This window comes from Ambystoma mexicanum, chromosome 5p (assembly GCF_040938575.1).
Source record: "Ambystoma mexicanum isolate Mex_15411 chromosome 5p, UKY_AmexF1_1, whole genome shotgun sequence".
Classification (NCBI taxonomy): domain Eukaryota; kingdom Metazoa; phylum Chordata; class Amphibia; order Caudata; family Ambystomatidae; genus Ambystoma; species Ambystoma mexicanum.
This window is the reverse complement of record NC_090930.1, coordinates 324,411,115-324,425,637: the sequence shown is the minus strand read 5'-3', so window position 1 is coordinate 324,425,637 and position 14,523 is coordinate 324,411,115. Positions and strand designations below refer to the sequence as shown.

The window sequence follows — 14,523 nt, the reverse complement described above, 5'->3', positions numbered from 1 at the left end:
TCTATGCCTCCAGCTCGGTCAAATGAAGGAAGAAGGTCTTCAGAGAGCCTGGTATAACCATGGCCAGGATCCAAGAGTTGGGCTGGTTCCAGGAGTTGGCAGAGGGATGAGCGTCTGCCACGTGTGTTTCCAGGCAGCAGTTGAAGCTGGAGGATTCCATGCAACTGGTGAAGCTGGAGGTGGTATGTGCTGTTGGAAATGGCAGGGAAGCAAGTCTTTCAAGAAAGGGGAGTGGCCATGGAAGGAGGCTGGCATGGAAGGTGCATGGCTATGCCTGCAGTGTGGCTGTTGCCTGCCACACACACATGAATGCCTGGCCAAAGGACACACATGTGGGAGGTGCAGAAAAGAGGACCATTTTGCGAGAGTCTGTCCAGCCCCAATGCCAGCCAGACCAGTCCCATCGGCCACCGCCACAAGGGAGGACACTCTACAAGCAGTGGGAAGGAGATGAGGACAAGGATGTGTTTTTCTTATCGTGTGCCCAGGGAAGTGCTCAGGGGCATCACCAGCAAGCATGGGAGAACTGGAGCGAGGTTCCAGGGGGTGAAGGGTTTGATCCTGGGACTCAGGATCGCCACATGCTGAGAGGACTACCTGCCTGAAGTAATTGGTGTGCAGACTGGAATGCACCCAATGTTGTAGTGTTCATGCATATGGTTGATGTTTATCGTTGTTTGGTTATGGAAAAGGAGGAATATGGTGTTGACCTTTCAAGTATATGTATTGCCACTTTAAGGATATGTGACATGACTGTGTCATGACTGTTAGTTAATAAAAGGGGACTCTGCCCGCACGTGAAACAATGTGGCAGCAGACTCCATGAGTGGCAAGCTGGTGTCCGTGTGTTACTGCTGAGAGCCTGTCGTGTGATCACGACCTCTATATTTACCCTGGTCTCTGTGCCCACAGAGCCATGGACTGTTCGGTTGGGTGATCCCAGGTCTACTGTTGGACCCAGTGATCTCGGTCACTGCAAGGTGCCCCCTGGCTTTGTAGTTGAAGCACAAGCTGTCTTGCAAGGTGGTCCCAACAACTGTGGGTCCGACCGGGACGCCCCTGAGTCACCCACAACACCATTGTGACTGTTTCTGGTGCCATGCATTTCCTTTCTCGGGTAGAGGACAATTTGGACCTAAATCCTACCAAAACAGAACTTGCACTTTTAGCTAATGGCAAATCTAGCAGTAGTATGGCTACCTTGTCTATAATCCGATATCCTCCATAGCATTGCATACCAATTCCTTACGCTCAGGCAGTATAAGCTTTATATTGATAAACAAATAAGATACCCTATCGGATGTATGAACTGGCCGAGTTGCAATGCAGTGCTGTGAACCACCTTGAACTTTACCCAGCGACCAGTGCTCTAATGCGGCATAAGAAAAGGGCCTGCGTACAATGAGGTGAAGATGGGCTAATTCAGTGATATTTATATGGCGAATGTGGTGTGTGTATGTTGTATGTATGTGTGTGGGCCTCACCAGGACATAGAAAAACAGACTTGCATGAACATTGCAAAACAAATACTTCATGGCCAATGTAACTTCAAGGGTGCATCCAATTATAATGTGGGCCGGCTGTTTGCACCCCAGCAGCCAGACACTGCAGATCACAGAGTGGATTCGGTCCACCATGTCGATCGTCCACTTTGTGAGTAGTTACTGGCACTCGGGTAGTCGGCAACCATTCAGGCATTGTTGAATTCCTTTCTGAGTTGCAAGGAAGTGGGACGTGCCCAGTTACTATCTTCTTATGTTTGCAGTTTGCAGATGTTGTGCTAATGAAACTGCAGTTTGCAAAGGCAATTGCCAATCCCAATGTCAGTGTTATACATTTTCATCTAGCCCCTTTTCCTTGGAAAAGTACTCTGCACTTCGAACCCATTTGGATAGGACAATTGCTTGCTTTCAATGTAGCTATTTTGATAAGTACGAGACGTATAATCTGGACATTATTTGTGAGACTTTTGCATCTAATGGTTGTCCGGAGCTGTGGCCATCCCTTGCTGGTTGATGTATCGGCATCCTCGCGGATGCCTTTGACATCTGTTTTATTTATTAGTATCATTTATTGTGGTGGTTTCTTTGGGCACAGACCAGCTTCAAGGAGCAGCAGAGTGCCGTAAAGCAATGGGTTAATACGAAAACGGGTAAGGGGGCCTAATTTACGGTGTTACATAAAGTTAAGCACCGGGAACTGTTAGGGGTGAAGTGGGGTCAGCCTCTACTTGGGATGAGGGGTGTTTTGTATGCAGTACCATGGCTTGTGGAAGGCAATGATAACACTGACAACGTTACCTCCCAATTCAGACCCAGTGTATTTATATCCTGTGCAACATCATTTATGAATATTTTAATATGATGGCACTTTTATAAGGCTTTTGCTCTTAAAATGTGTTTATTTTTATTTTTTAGCGAGCAAACTAGGATAGCAGGGGTAAGCCGGATGCCATGCAGTTCACAGTTGGCACATGTGGAGAAAACAAACTGTAGGGCATAGATAACCTGAGGCCTGCAATCTGGGTGCCTGCCCACAGGCTCTGGAAGGTTTTCCTTCAGTTCTCTGATTGAATTTAGAAACACACGTAAAACACTTTAAGAGACCCTTTCTCTTAAATACCATGGCCTGTTTTGTTGTCTCGGTTATTCATGTGCTTGCACTGGGGCTTTGGTTTTTCCCAGAGAAAATAGGAAGTTTTAGACCAGCAAAGCTAATGCATACATTAAAACAACAAAAAGGAAGAGAGTGATATGAAAGGTGTGCATTCAATTACAAATGCATACATTGGTAAGTTCACAAACAAATACAACCCTTGCTTGTGTTAAAAAAACAGATTTCATCTATTTGGTCAACAAATGAGATAGGAGCCAATTCACAAAGCATGATATTTCATGCCCAGTTTGCATCTAGAACTGAGGGAAGACACACAGCAAAGTGTGCCCAGGCAGCATAAAGCACACTTTCCAAAATGCACATTATGAATCATGCTGATGCACACTGCGCCCATTTTGCAACTTATATGTCCAGGTGAATTGTCACCTCTGTTATACTGCCTGACTTAAATCAGGAATACTTTCATTGATTTGGCATATGGAGATGAGTTGTGTACATCCCTGTCTACACATGCCTGAAAAGTATGTTTGCTGCTAACTGTGTGTCCCTTTTTTTTTACTGACAGCCATTATTGTTACTCTGGTAAAAAGTGTGATTAACACATTCCACTATCAAAGAGTAGTGTTCATTCATTTTTCTTGCAACCCTAAACAATGGTCTGAGTTTCTATGTTATAGAACTCTTTACGCTGCAACAAATGGATGTAAGTAAATAACATTTGTATTCTGCGATTGGCATCTGTATGTTTTTTTAACTCTGATTAAAAAGTGCCATTTAGCCTCTACAGAGGAGTATTTATTGAATTCAAGCTTAAAAGACTGTGGGTCTGATTCATAGCGCGTTTTCCTATGGGATTGTGCCATTATAAAACATATATGTGAATCAGGCCCCATTCATTCACTTGCTGATACATTGCTTTAATTTGTGACAAGCTAACAGGCTGCAGAAGTAGGAGAAACAACTTTCTAAGCCATGACATGTAGTGGCTCTGTGAAGTAATGCTTCTCAAGCAATTATACATGGTGCAGCTACATTTGTATATAACACGGTTGGAGCATAGTATGAAAACAATATTTGTCAATATAAAAAGATTTACTATACAGATATTTGGAGAATATATTCGCATAGAAGCAGTAAAATGTTCAATACAATGTGCATCATGTTATATAAAAGTGTACATACATTATTGTACAATGATAGTAAAATATTAGTAACCCTTCTAGAGTATGTATTTGCATCTCTGTGTGCTGAGCTCTCCCCCAATTCTAGGCACTACAATGAGTGGGTAATAATTTCAAGTTGCAAACTACAAACCAGCCATAAAAAGACACTTACCACCTCAGTTCTATGCATATCCACAGCTCACCATTTCTTACTCACCAAGAGTCAATTATCACTAACCAATTGCTTGTGGTGAGAGCACCTTTGCTGCGCTGCTTTAATTAATACATTTTTTATTTATTTCTGCAATTGTAAAGCGCACAACAACCCGCAGGCAACTGGGAGCTGGTTACATGAGGTACATTAGAACAACATGAAAGTACCAGGCATCAATGACATGTCAAATTGAAAACTCAGAGCATTCTGGTATGCATAAAAGGAATCAGTGCAGTGCCATGGCAGGTGGAGGAAAAGTCAGTTGAAGAGCCACATCTTAAGTTGTTTCCCAAAGGATGTGTCAGCTGGTTCTGTTCTGAGAACAAGCTGTAGGGAGTTTCAGAGGAGGGGGGCAGTGACAAGGGAACTTGATCCTCCAGCTCTTGCTATATTGACTCTAGGAATTACTAGTGTGTGACTGTTGCAGGTGTGTGTGGGGGTCTGCCATGAATTTAGGCCACTATGTAAGTAGCCTGTGTTTATATGATGTGCAGTAAGCATTGACTGGCATTGCATTATTTCCTCCAAAGGCAGTGCACCTGTGATTACCAGTGTTAGTTTATATAATCCTTCTTTATTCCATGCTGATTGGCCTTCAAAGTAGCCTAGAAGCAATTGGGATGTATGTGTGGTTGCAATGATATCTCTTTTTGTATTTTCTTTCTCCAGCTGCTTGCATGTGGTTATGATATTCTTTAATTAGCTTAACACGGATTCTCTGTGGCTGACTTTATTTGTATATAATATCTTCGACGTTTTGCTCTTCTCCATGCTACTCATAAAACTGATGTCTGACACTTTTTCATACCAGAGTTAAGATGGACCATATGCCTGATGGAGCTGGTTTTGTCCAGCTTGAACACATAATTGGTTGAAGGAGTAAGAGCAGTAGTCTCAGTGGGAGTCGTAAGCAGATCTTCTCAGCTGGGAGCACACAGAAAGATTCTTTTGTCACATGACTCATTCCAGATATTTGCATCAATGACGGACTCAGATTTATTTTGAATGTATATGTATGTGGCGGGAGGTTTCTTTTTGCTGGAAGACCTAGAATATAGTTCAAGAATGTTCTGGACCTTAGTCTCAAACTAGTCACATGACTAGTGACCTTTAAAGCTGTGAGGTCTGGAGGACAGGTTAGGTAGTTGCTGTCAGTAGCTGTAAGGTGAAGACATGTCTGGTGTTTGCCTTGTATGACAAATAAAGCTGTCTCTGATTTGTCACTACCCTAAATTGATGCATGAGCCTGGTTTCTCCAACTATTGAAAAGGAGAATCATCTATCAATTAATATAGAGAAAATAAAGAAATTATACATTTCACTGCTGAAATGAGGAACCAAATGTTTTGTTGTGATGTATTTGGTTCACATTTGGATGAGGGAACACAACTAATATAGTTAAGAATATCTTCATACTGGCCAAAATTATGAAGATACATCAAAAATGTATTACTACCTAATATTAACTATTATAACATTAAAGCTGTATTCTTTATAATGCATTGCATTGAGGTTTTTGATATACAATGAATTTTGTGTATTTTGGAAGGTTTTATTTGGAAAACTTTACTGAAATTGCCACGCTCTTTCCCTATATTTCCGGTCACACTGCAACTAGCTTTGATCTCAATGAAGACCTGATCTTATGGAGGAAATGTTCTCTTTGTGCCAAGATAACCCATCCAGAGTGTTATTCACTGTATGCTGATGTCAATTTGATTTACACTAATATCACTCACCTTTAGATGTATCTGCTACTCTGAGGCAACCATATCAGAACTTTGTATTTCCTCCGATGCCATAAAGAAGCCAATTTTTCTCAAAAGCAAATTACGGGGAAAATGTAGGGTTGAATACTGTGACCATGATGTCAGATCATGTTACCTTGGTTGAATATATGAAGTTGCCAATGGAAGAAGGGCTAATTCCACAGTATCTACAGAAATCTCCCTGTAGTAGGTACATATATCTGTTCTTGAGATTTTATCAATTTCTTTTGTCTACAATAGAAATCATTGGTCTGTTACGCAATAATAGAACGGTTCTGTGTATGTGACACCTTTGTAAAGTCAAAGGCATAATTGAGAATCTGAAGCATCTCAAGCTACATTGCAAGGCATCTTTTCTGGTAAGACTTGAACGATTCAGGTGTTTTTTAAACAAGGCATATCATTTTTAATGTCTGAGAACTTTGGACAAAGATCAAGTTGCTCAAATCAAATAATTATTGCTGTGAATGATTTAGCTTCCAAGTTGTATGTGTAATATTCTCCAACGTGGCCTCGCCTGAGGTACCCACACGGTCTCGCTCACCCACACACTTGAGGGAGTAGACAGACACAAGAGGATCTGGGAATACATCTTTATTCCTTCAACTCTCCATAAGAACTGCCCACCCTTCCCCTTCCCGTTTCTCCCTGTCCCCCAACACGTGCCAAGGGAAACATTGCAATGTGTAAACATCACATTATGAAATGTTAGGTGAACATTTTTATGATCATAGAGGGACTAAGAGCGCTTCATTTTGAGTCTTGATTTACAATGAACAATGAGATATGCTTTAGATGTATTGATTTCTTTTTAAAGCAATTATACATTTTTTCATTTTATGATTGGTTAATAACATATGTTAAATTGGGAACGGTTTCATGTGTAAACCAGAACACAATAAATAAAACATAGGTGTTATTATCAAATGCATTGACACCCAGTAATTTGACCTCAGAAGGCTGAATGGCTGAGTCATCCGCTAAAGGACCCTAACTTGCTAACATGAAGACCTGCCACTCATTCTCTCAGCTTGTGCATAACACATATGTCTATTGCAAGGGAAATCAACATGTTTCACCTGCTACTCGGGTACTAAAGCTGTCTTGATTACAGAAATATGTAGCAGCTGTCAGTACTGGGGTGTTAAGACCACCATATACAATGCCATCTAATCTACCAAAATGATGATTGCTCATCACACGATTCCCGACATCTTTCACATGTAGTACAACCACAAATGCCACCCATTTCTAGCCTCCCCCCTAGTTGCTGGCCTGGAAAGATAAAACAACGATTGGAGATAAAAGGAAATGAATAAATTAAAATGGGTACAGACACAGAAAATCAGCTGCACTAAAAAAGTATGTGTAAATCTGGAGAACGCATAGGGTTTGTATGTTAGCAGTAGGTGGGGAAATGTAGAGCTATGACGGCACAGAAATCGTTCTTGGTCTCAGATAGAGAGCACTCCTCATATCAAATCTGAGTCTGAATACCGGTTTGATAGTGTATTTTTCAAAGCTCTCTAAAGTGGGACTCAAATAGGATAGTCCAATAGACGAATACCCAGCCTGTCTGAAACGGTGTACAACATAAGTAGCACAGTCCCAATATTTTACAGGACAGTTATCTAAGTCCACTATTGGCAGGATATTTGTATTGAACAGCCAGAGACAAATGACACTGGTGCAACTGTGCCATAACATGGTGGATTAAAGTGCTTACAATGCAACAGGATTAAGGTTGTTCTTTTAGTAAATTCTAGAGAGATAGCTGTTTTTACATTTATACACTGCTCGGTCACCATAAACAAGTCCCAGGCCTCTTGACACGATATTCTGTGGTAACAAAGCTGGGGTTATGAGTGACTTTACCTACTCCTAAAAGCAACTTCCAAGGGCAGCATGAACATCTGCAGGCGGCTCAGTAAACTTTTAAGCAAGTTGGTTACTGGGGTGTCTAAAAAAGAGGAGAGGGTCTTCTAAGGTAGGCAGTGCCAGAAACCCTTACTCCCGCAACAAAAAAACACTGCCTCCCAACTCTAAATTAGGTTTACATTTTGAGCAGATTTGAAATGCCTACTAATGGTGTATTGAATGAGCTCATTAATGAGGGATTGTCTGCCAACCTTGTATAAGACCATTATGCAGGAATTCTACAGCACCAAGAGCACATGTGTAGGGACATGACACTCAATGGGCCATTCTGGTTACAGTGGTCTGAGTATTTGACTTTCCATGAGAATATCTAATCACAGATTTTGGTACCTGAGCATATGCTGGCAAAACCTAAAATATGATGTGAGTACCTGGTCATATCATGGCAACAAATGTCAAATTATATTACTGCCTATAAATAAAGGGCCCGATTCATGGCTTTATTTGTGTGGTAAATAGGGACTTTGTGTGCCAAACTGCGTGCACAATCCTGTTGATCGATTCATGGAATCGACTGCGCTGCACTTTTTGTTGCACTTTTCCAGGGACTTTGCGCAGGCTCTCCACATCTCTGCGAGCGGCCGAGTGCCTTGCACGAGACTCCATGCAGAGCATGGGCGTGGCTTGCGCAGCGAGCAGGGAAGGGGGCGGAACTCGTTAAATGAGGAAGAACAAGGGAAAATATGGGTGTTATGAGGGACAGCCCGCAGGCAGTCGATCGCACGCCCACTATTGCCTAGAACGATATGTAAGCATGGATCCTACCGCACAACCTCTAGGCAGGGAAAGGGCCATGCAAAGCCCTCATTCTATCCGCCACCTGAAGGCAGGCATCCAGACACTTGCGCGTAGGATTCACCGTACAGAGGTACGATCAGGTGTTGGATTTAGGGGTGCATGTACAAAGCTGGGGTTCCGATCTAAGTTAGGGGTGCGCGTACGCAGTGTAGTGGGGTGCAGGAACGGTTTATGGGGGTTCACACGCAAATATTACGAGTTTTACCCGAGTTCCGATAAATCATACGCATGTTGTCGGGGTGCTTGTAACAGTTACATGGTACCCTGCACAGTGTCCCTGAGATGCAGGCCTGCTTACGGTGGTACCCATGCACTGATTTAAGGGTGCATGTTTCCGTGTCCGGGGAGCATGCAAAGGTAGTTGTTTCTGGCTGTTTTGCTTTGCGCTAATAATCCATGAATACGTGGAGTGTGCAGAAAAACGTTTGCACAGGCTCGCACAGTCGTTGACGGTGCACAGGCTTTGCAGGATCTCTGTTCACTATTTTATGAATCGGGCCCAAAGTGGCAACTTCTGTCAAATTTTGTGAAAACCACAGTACATGATTACAGTGCCAAGCAAATGTCTATTGAATGGTTATTTGGACGTTAAAACTGATGGATCATCCTATGCTTTTTTAAACATTGTTCCTAATTGTATTCATCTATGGTGTGGTCACTTTATTTGCCTAAAGTCTAAATGTGCTTTCTGTATTATTATTACTACTTTGTGCTTGTGTGTCTGGAGAAAGGAAGTGGAAAAATCAATGCCTCGGGGATTCCAAGATAGCTTGCTATTTTCAGAAATATGTGCAAAGACTTTGAATTTTCTAGTGGTAACATTGGGATTTAAAACAACTTATTCTTTGTGGAAACGGCAAACGGCTCAGTGGGCTTTATGCATGGTGTTATGTTCTCTGCCGACTAAATCAAATGCTAAAGGGTCTAGTCAAACCTGTTCTTTCAAAGGCATACATAGAATGGATTTACTTTGAAGAGTATTAAGCGTGAAGCACTTAATGTTTGAAACATGTTTTCCTGTCTGTAGTTCTCTTCTAAAATGCTTTCCCTTTATTGAATGCACAAGTTCTGTGTAAAGCAATCCTGCAATAGTATTTCATACAAAGTGTCTGAAATATTACATTTTTAATTCTCTGAACTGGAAGTAAACTAACTTTAACATAAATACAACACAGCTACAGTATCCAGAGTGTAATATTTTTCTGGATGGAACTGCAGGGTGTGATCTATTCAAAGATTGAATTGGAAGACAGTTCAGTACCTTCACAAAGGTGTGCATTCTGGCCTCAGTTGTGTGATGTGTTCTCCAGTTTTACTCTCTCAACAGTATTACCACATGGACATCGTTACTGACCTCCTATTAGTCAATCAGAATATTTAGAGTGCAGTCAAATGCATTCTGAAAATTATAGGGAAACAACACTGACACAACTTGATAGCGGGTCCTTATTTTGAGATAATGTCCCCTCCCTCATTTATAAGGCTATATTATCCTTTCAAGTGTGTACCCTGTAAGGGTATGCTCTAAGCCCAAATTTCTGCTGCTGAGCCACTCATAAAAAAATGTCATGAATGGTTTCCGAAATGATCACATTTGGACTATGCATGTGTAAACACTGGCACTGCAATGCTTTTATTTTAAGTGCAATTAAAATCACATCTCATATGTGAATATGTGAAGGGACTTAAAATGTGTGGAAAGTCCCCATTCCATAATCTGTTTGGGGCATCTGAATGTATGCCACTCCACAAAGCCCTTTGTGAATTGTGCATAGCTTATTTTTGTTCAAATGAGCAGCATATAATACGTCATCCCATCGCTTGCTCTAAGACATGTCGAGACTAAATCCTCATTAGTGTATTATATCCAGAAATAAAATAAAGTCCAAGGCATTGCCGATGAATTCACGTTTAGCAGCCATAAAATAAACATATTGTTAAGCCAGATACATGGTAAACCAGCGTAGTAGTTTATCATTCATATTTTTGTTCAACCTGCCCCTTAAGGCCCATTAGACTGACATGTTATTTACATCAGTAGATAGTGTCAAAAGCCAAGAGAAATGCCAAGTTCTTACGAATTATTTTGTTGCTGATATGTCTAGAACATATAGCCAATTAACCACACATCCCAACCATAACCTTCATCATTCAGACTTTTCAAAGCTGCTCTCCTTTTTCAATCCATTGACACTTATTATGACGTTCTCTCTTTTTATTAGGGGCATACTATTTTTACAAAAATGCAACGTATAATCCAAGACTCTAATCATTTTATATTCTGTATTCTTCATATTTTACAGTGAGATAGAAAAGTTGCAATGTTGCTTATTTTCTGCATTTCTCTAAGCACTGTTCTTGCCACAGTTGTTTTCTATTTTATGAACTCTATCCACCCTTTAAAGAGCACGTGGCATCAGAGGAGAGAGTACAATATGCATTCCCATTATAAGTAAAACTTTGCATTTTCTTTTTGACTTTACTCCAACAGGTTTACTTTGTAAGGTGATTTTATGTAAAGAATATATTTTAGTTTTGAAAGTTTGTTTTATGAAAATTGAGTCATCTGATCTAAGACCCTCAACCACAACAATCCCACTGAAGAATTTTGTGATCAGAAACAGACTGTTTTTAATCTGTACATTATGTTCAATTAAAAGTAATACATCAAAACCAATGGCGGTCCCCTAATGTTATGTTAGAGAAATCACACACAATATTCTTTAAATATAAGTAGAGACAGCTTGCCTACAGAAAAAAAGGAAAATGACCTGCCTTCTATTGCTGCTCTAGTTGGATTCACAATCCACACCAAGATCCAGTTTAATAAAATCAAAAATGAATTGCTATTCTACGAAAATATATATGTGAAGTGGTAGAAGTGTACTGAAAAAAGTAGTGGAACTATGGTCTTGACAGGGAGGAGGCTAGGCGGAAGCATAGTACAACATGTGACAATGTGTTGCAGCCGGGGCAATGCAGTAGTCTAAGTGATGAGTAACTAAGGCTCCTTGTACAACTTAACACTTGCACAGGAACCTGAAAGACAAATCTTCTATATAGAATGTTGAATTTGGTCGTAAAAAGTAGTGTAATGGTAAACAGAAAAAAATCAAAGTAGTGGAACACCACTCCCGACCGTTCCCGCTCACTTTGGTCATTGATGTATATTTCCACCTCCATAGTCTCATCATAAATAAACAGTATCTGTATGAGTTGGTGATAAAAAATGGTTAACACCATTGAGAACTTTTGACATCAGAGAAAACATGTATAATGTACCTTTTTCGTGGGCTTCTCTGACACCAATAAAAAATATTGGCAACAGAGAAAAACATTCATATCTAATTCTACCCTAAATGTTATGTATGGTTGGTTTCTAGTTGTAGCATGTATTTTAAATAAAGGGTGTGATGTTAGACTATTCACTTTATAGGCTTGGGTTCAGATAGAAGCTTTTATTTTTGGAGAGCATGACATTTAGATTAATTTAATGTGTCACGCTAACATGAGAGCACAGCTTTGGGACAGAATAGGGAACTATACTCAATTTCTACTTTGCATTCCTGGTCTGCTTAGTGCTGTAGGATATTTTAATCGGGCAACATCTAATTCAGAGGAATTTATCACTGACCCCTAATTCAAGTGTACACATTTTTATTTATTTAGCAATGTTATTTTTATGAACCTGGCACACCAATTGAATAGTATTGATTCCATGCAACCTTCCTCCCATTTGGGGACAAGGAATATACAGGTTTAAATCTAAATATGAATTAATTGGCCATCTCTCAAATCCTAATGTCAATGATTGCTACAATGAAGGATGATCAATACATTGGTCACTTGAATGGTCAAATCTGCATTAATTTAAATGTGTACTTTTTAAAGAAAACACATCACAATGTGTACATTTGGTTTTCCATGAGCGCACATTCACCATGTGTTAACAATCAATGAGGTTTCTGGATAAAGTTTTGATTTTCATAGAAAACCAGATTACATTGGAACATCTCTACCTAAACCTCTCTACTTCTTATTCATTTCTCATAAACACCTCTTTGTTTACTCAAATCATATGTCAACATCTCAAACAACATTATAGAAAACTCAATTTAAAGTCATTCTACTTGAAATTCCCACATGTAAATTGCTTGCAATAAGCAAAATATATATTTAATGCATATGTATGCTAGTTTACCTTCAGTGGGGTTTTGATTGTATTAATGTGTAGATAAGGTGTTTTGTCATTTTTCCATAGGTAATTTAAATTGAATGGCAGTTAAAAAACTCTTTCTTTTTGAGTGGTTCAGCACCAATAACATAACTCTGCTGGCTGATATCCTTCCTATTTGTTATTGTTATGATATTTATTGAGCATGGACCTAGCTTCGAGAAGCAACATAGCGCTTTACAGAGGTATACAGCAATACAGATACATAATGGGGTGCTTTAAAGAGGTGTACAGCATTTACAGATGCATAGCGGAGAACCTTTCAGAGGTAACAACAGAACAGACATACAGCAGGGGGTAAGATACAAAGGGGCACAGAGGATGGCTACAGCTGTACTGTACTGGGTGGCAGGAGGAGAGGGGTGGGCAGGATCCAGCGAGTCAGATGGTGCGAGGGTCGACGTTATAGCCTAAGAAATACTTTAGTTACATTATTTTTCTATGTATGTGCAACGTGAAATATTATTTTGTCTCCTTGTCTGGTCAACACACAGAGAGGGTGTAAGGGATCTCACAATATACACAGCATAGCGGTCTATTTCCCTGAAATGCAAATTTGCAGAAAAACATAGGGCCTCATTCCGAGTGGGGCGGTAAGGGATAACGGCACCGGTAAGGAGACTGGTGCTGGTAATCCCTTCCCGCGCTACTACGAGTTCCCTTAGCCGGTCCCTCCTTTAATGCCTTGTCTGACCAGGCGTTATGGACGGGACCCGTTAAGGGAAATCAGAGCCAATTACGGTACCGCAAATTGCGGTACCGTTATTAGCTACTTCCCCCTTCCCATTGAGACCTATGGGGGCTCAAATGGGAATGGGGAATGTTTTTTTCAATGGGGACTTACCGGTACCGCAAAGGTTGGACTACACCGGTAAGTCCCCATTGAACGAGACCGGTGCCGGTACCATTATTGGAGGCAGTCATGGCGCAAATAGCGCCATGACTACCTCCAATCTCCGAATGAGGCCCATACACTTCTGAAATATCTACTAATTTACCAGTATTTGCAGTCAATTTATATACCAATCCCCACTCAGATCTTTAACAAATAACAGGGCTGAGATATAATCTTTTACACATCAGAGTGTAGCGCACTACAACATATTTCCCTGTACCATTATACTTACATAGGAATTTATTTTTGGCTGTATCACAGGCAGGTGGACACCCTCTTACAGACTGGTTCAACCCCCCCCCACACCCCGTGGAAACTGGTGGGCATCAGTCCGCAAAAGGAGCCAGCTTCCCTCCTCCTGTATTAGGCCTGTTTACTGCCTTTTCCACTGAGAAAAAGGTCTGGTGTTTAACTCCATATAAGCCTCTTTCACAGTGTTCTGCTAGCAATCCAAGGTATGTCCAGAGGAAAGCAAGCTATTATATTCTCCATCCTGGTTGTTGTCCATTGTTCTTTCTATGTCTTTCTTTCAGTTAGTCTGCCAGTCAGTCCATCCCACTCAGTGTGTGTGTGTGTGTGTGTGTGTGTGTGACCTTGAATCTATGGGTTTGGAATGTTATCAATTACGAACCCTGGAGGTGTGTATCAATTCTCCAATCTAATTGGTCAGTGTACATGATTAGATAATGTTCCAAAAGTGTAATCACACTACATCATCCACTTCGTAGTCATTCGCCCTATTACTAAAGAGGGTAGTCTAATTTGAGCAACACCTAAACCCAGGTCACCTCCCATTTGATTTAATGTCATATTGGAGAAGTCTCCATTAAACAATTGCGATTTTCTAAAACAGTATGTTTCTCACGTTTCATTAAAGTACTAATTAGTTTGCTAGA

The 14,523-nt window shown here is 40.7% G+C and overlaps 1 protein-coding gene across 3 annotated transcripts in view; it reads left to right on the top strand.

The window, feature by feature from the left end:
- AFF2 (ALF transcription elongation factor 2) overlaps positions 1-14,523 on the top strand; it is a 1,055,119-nt gene that overhangs the window by 124,351 nt on the left and 916,245 nt on the right. The window lies entirely within an intron of this gene.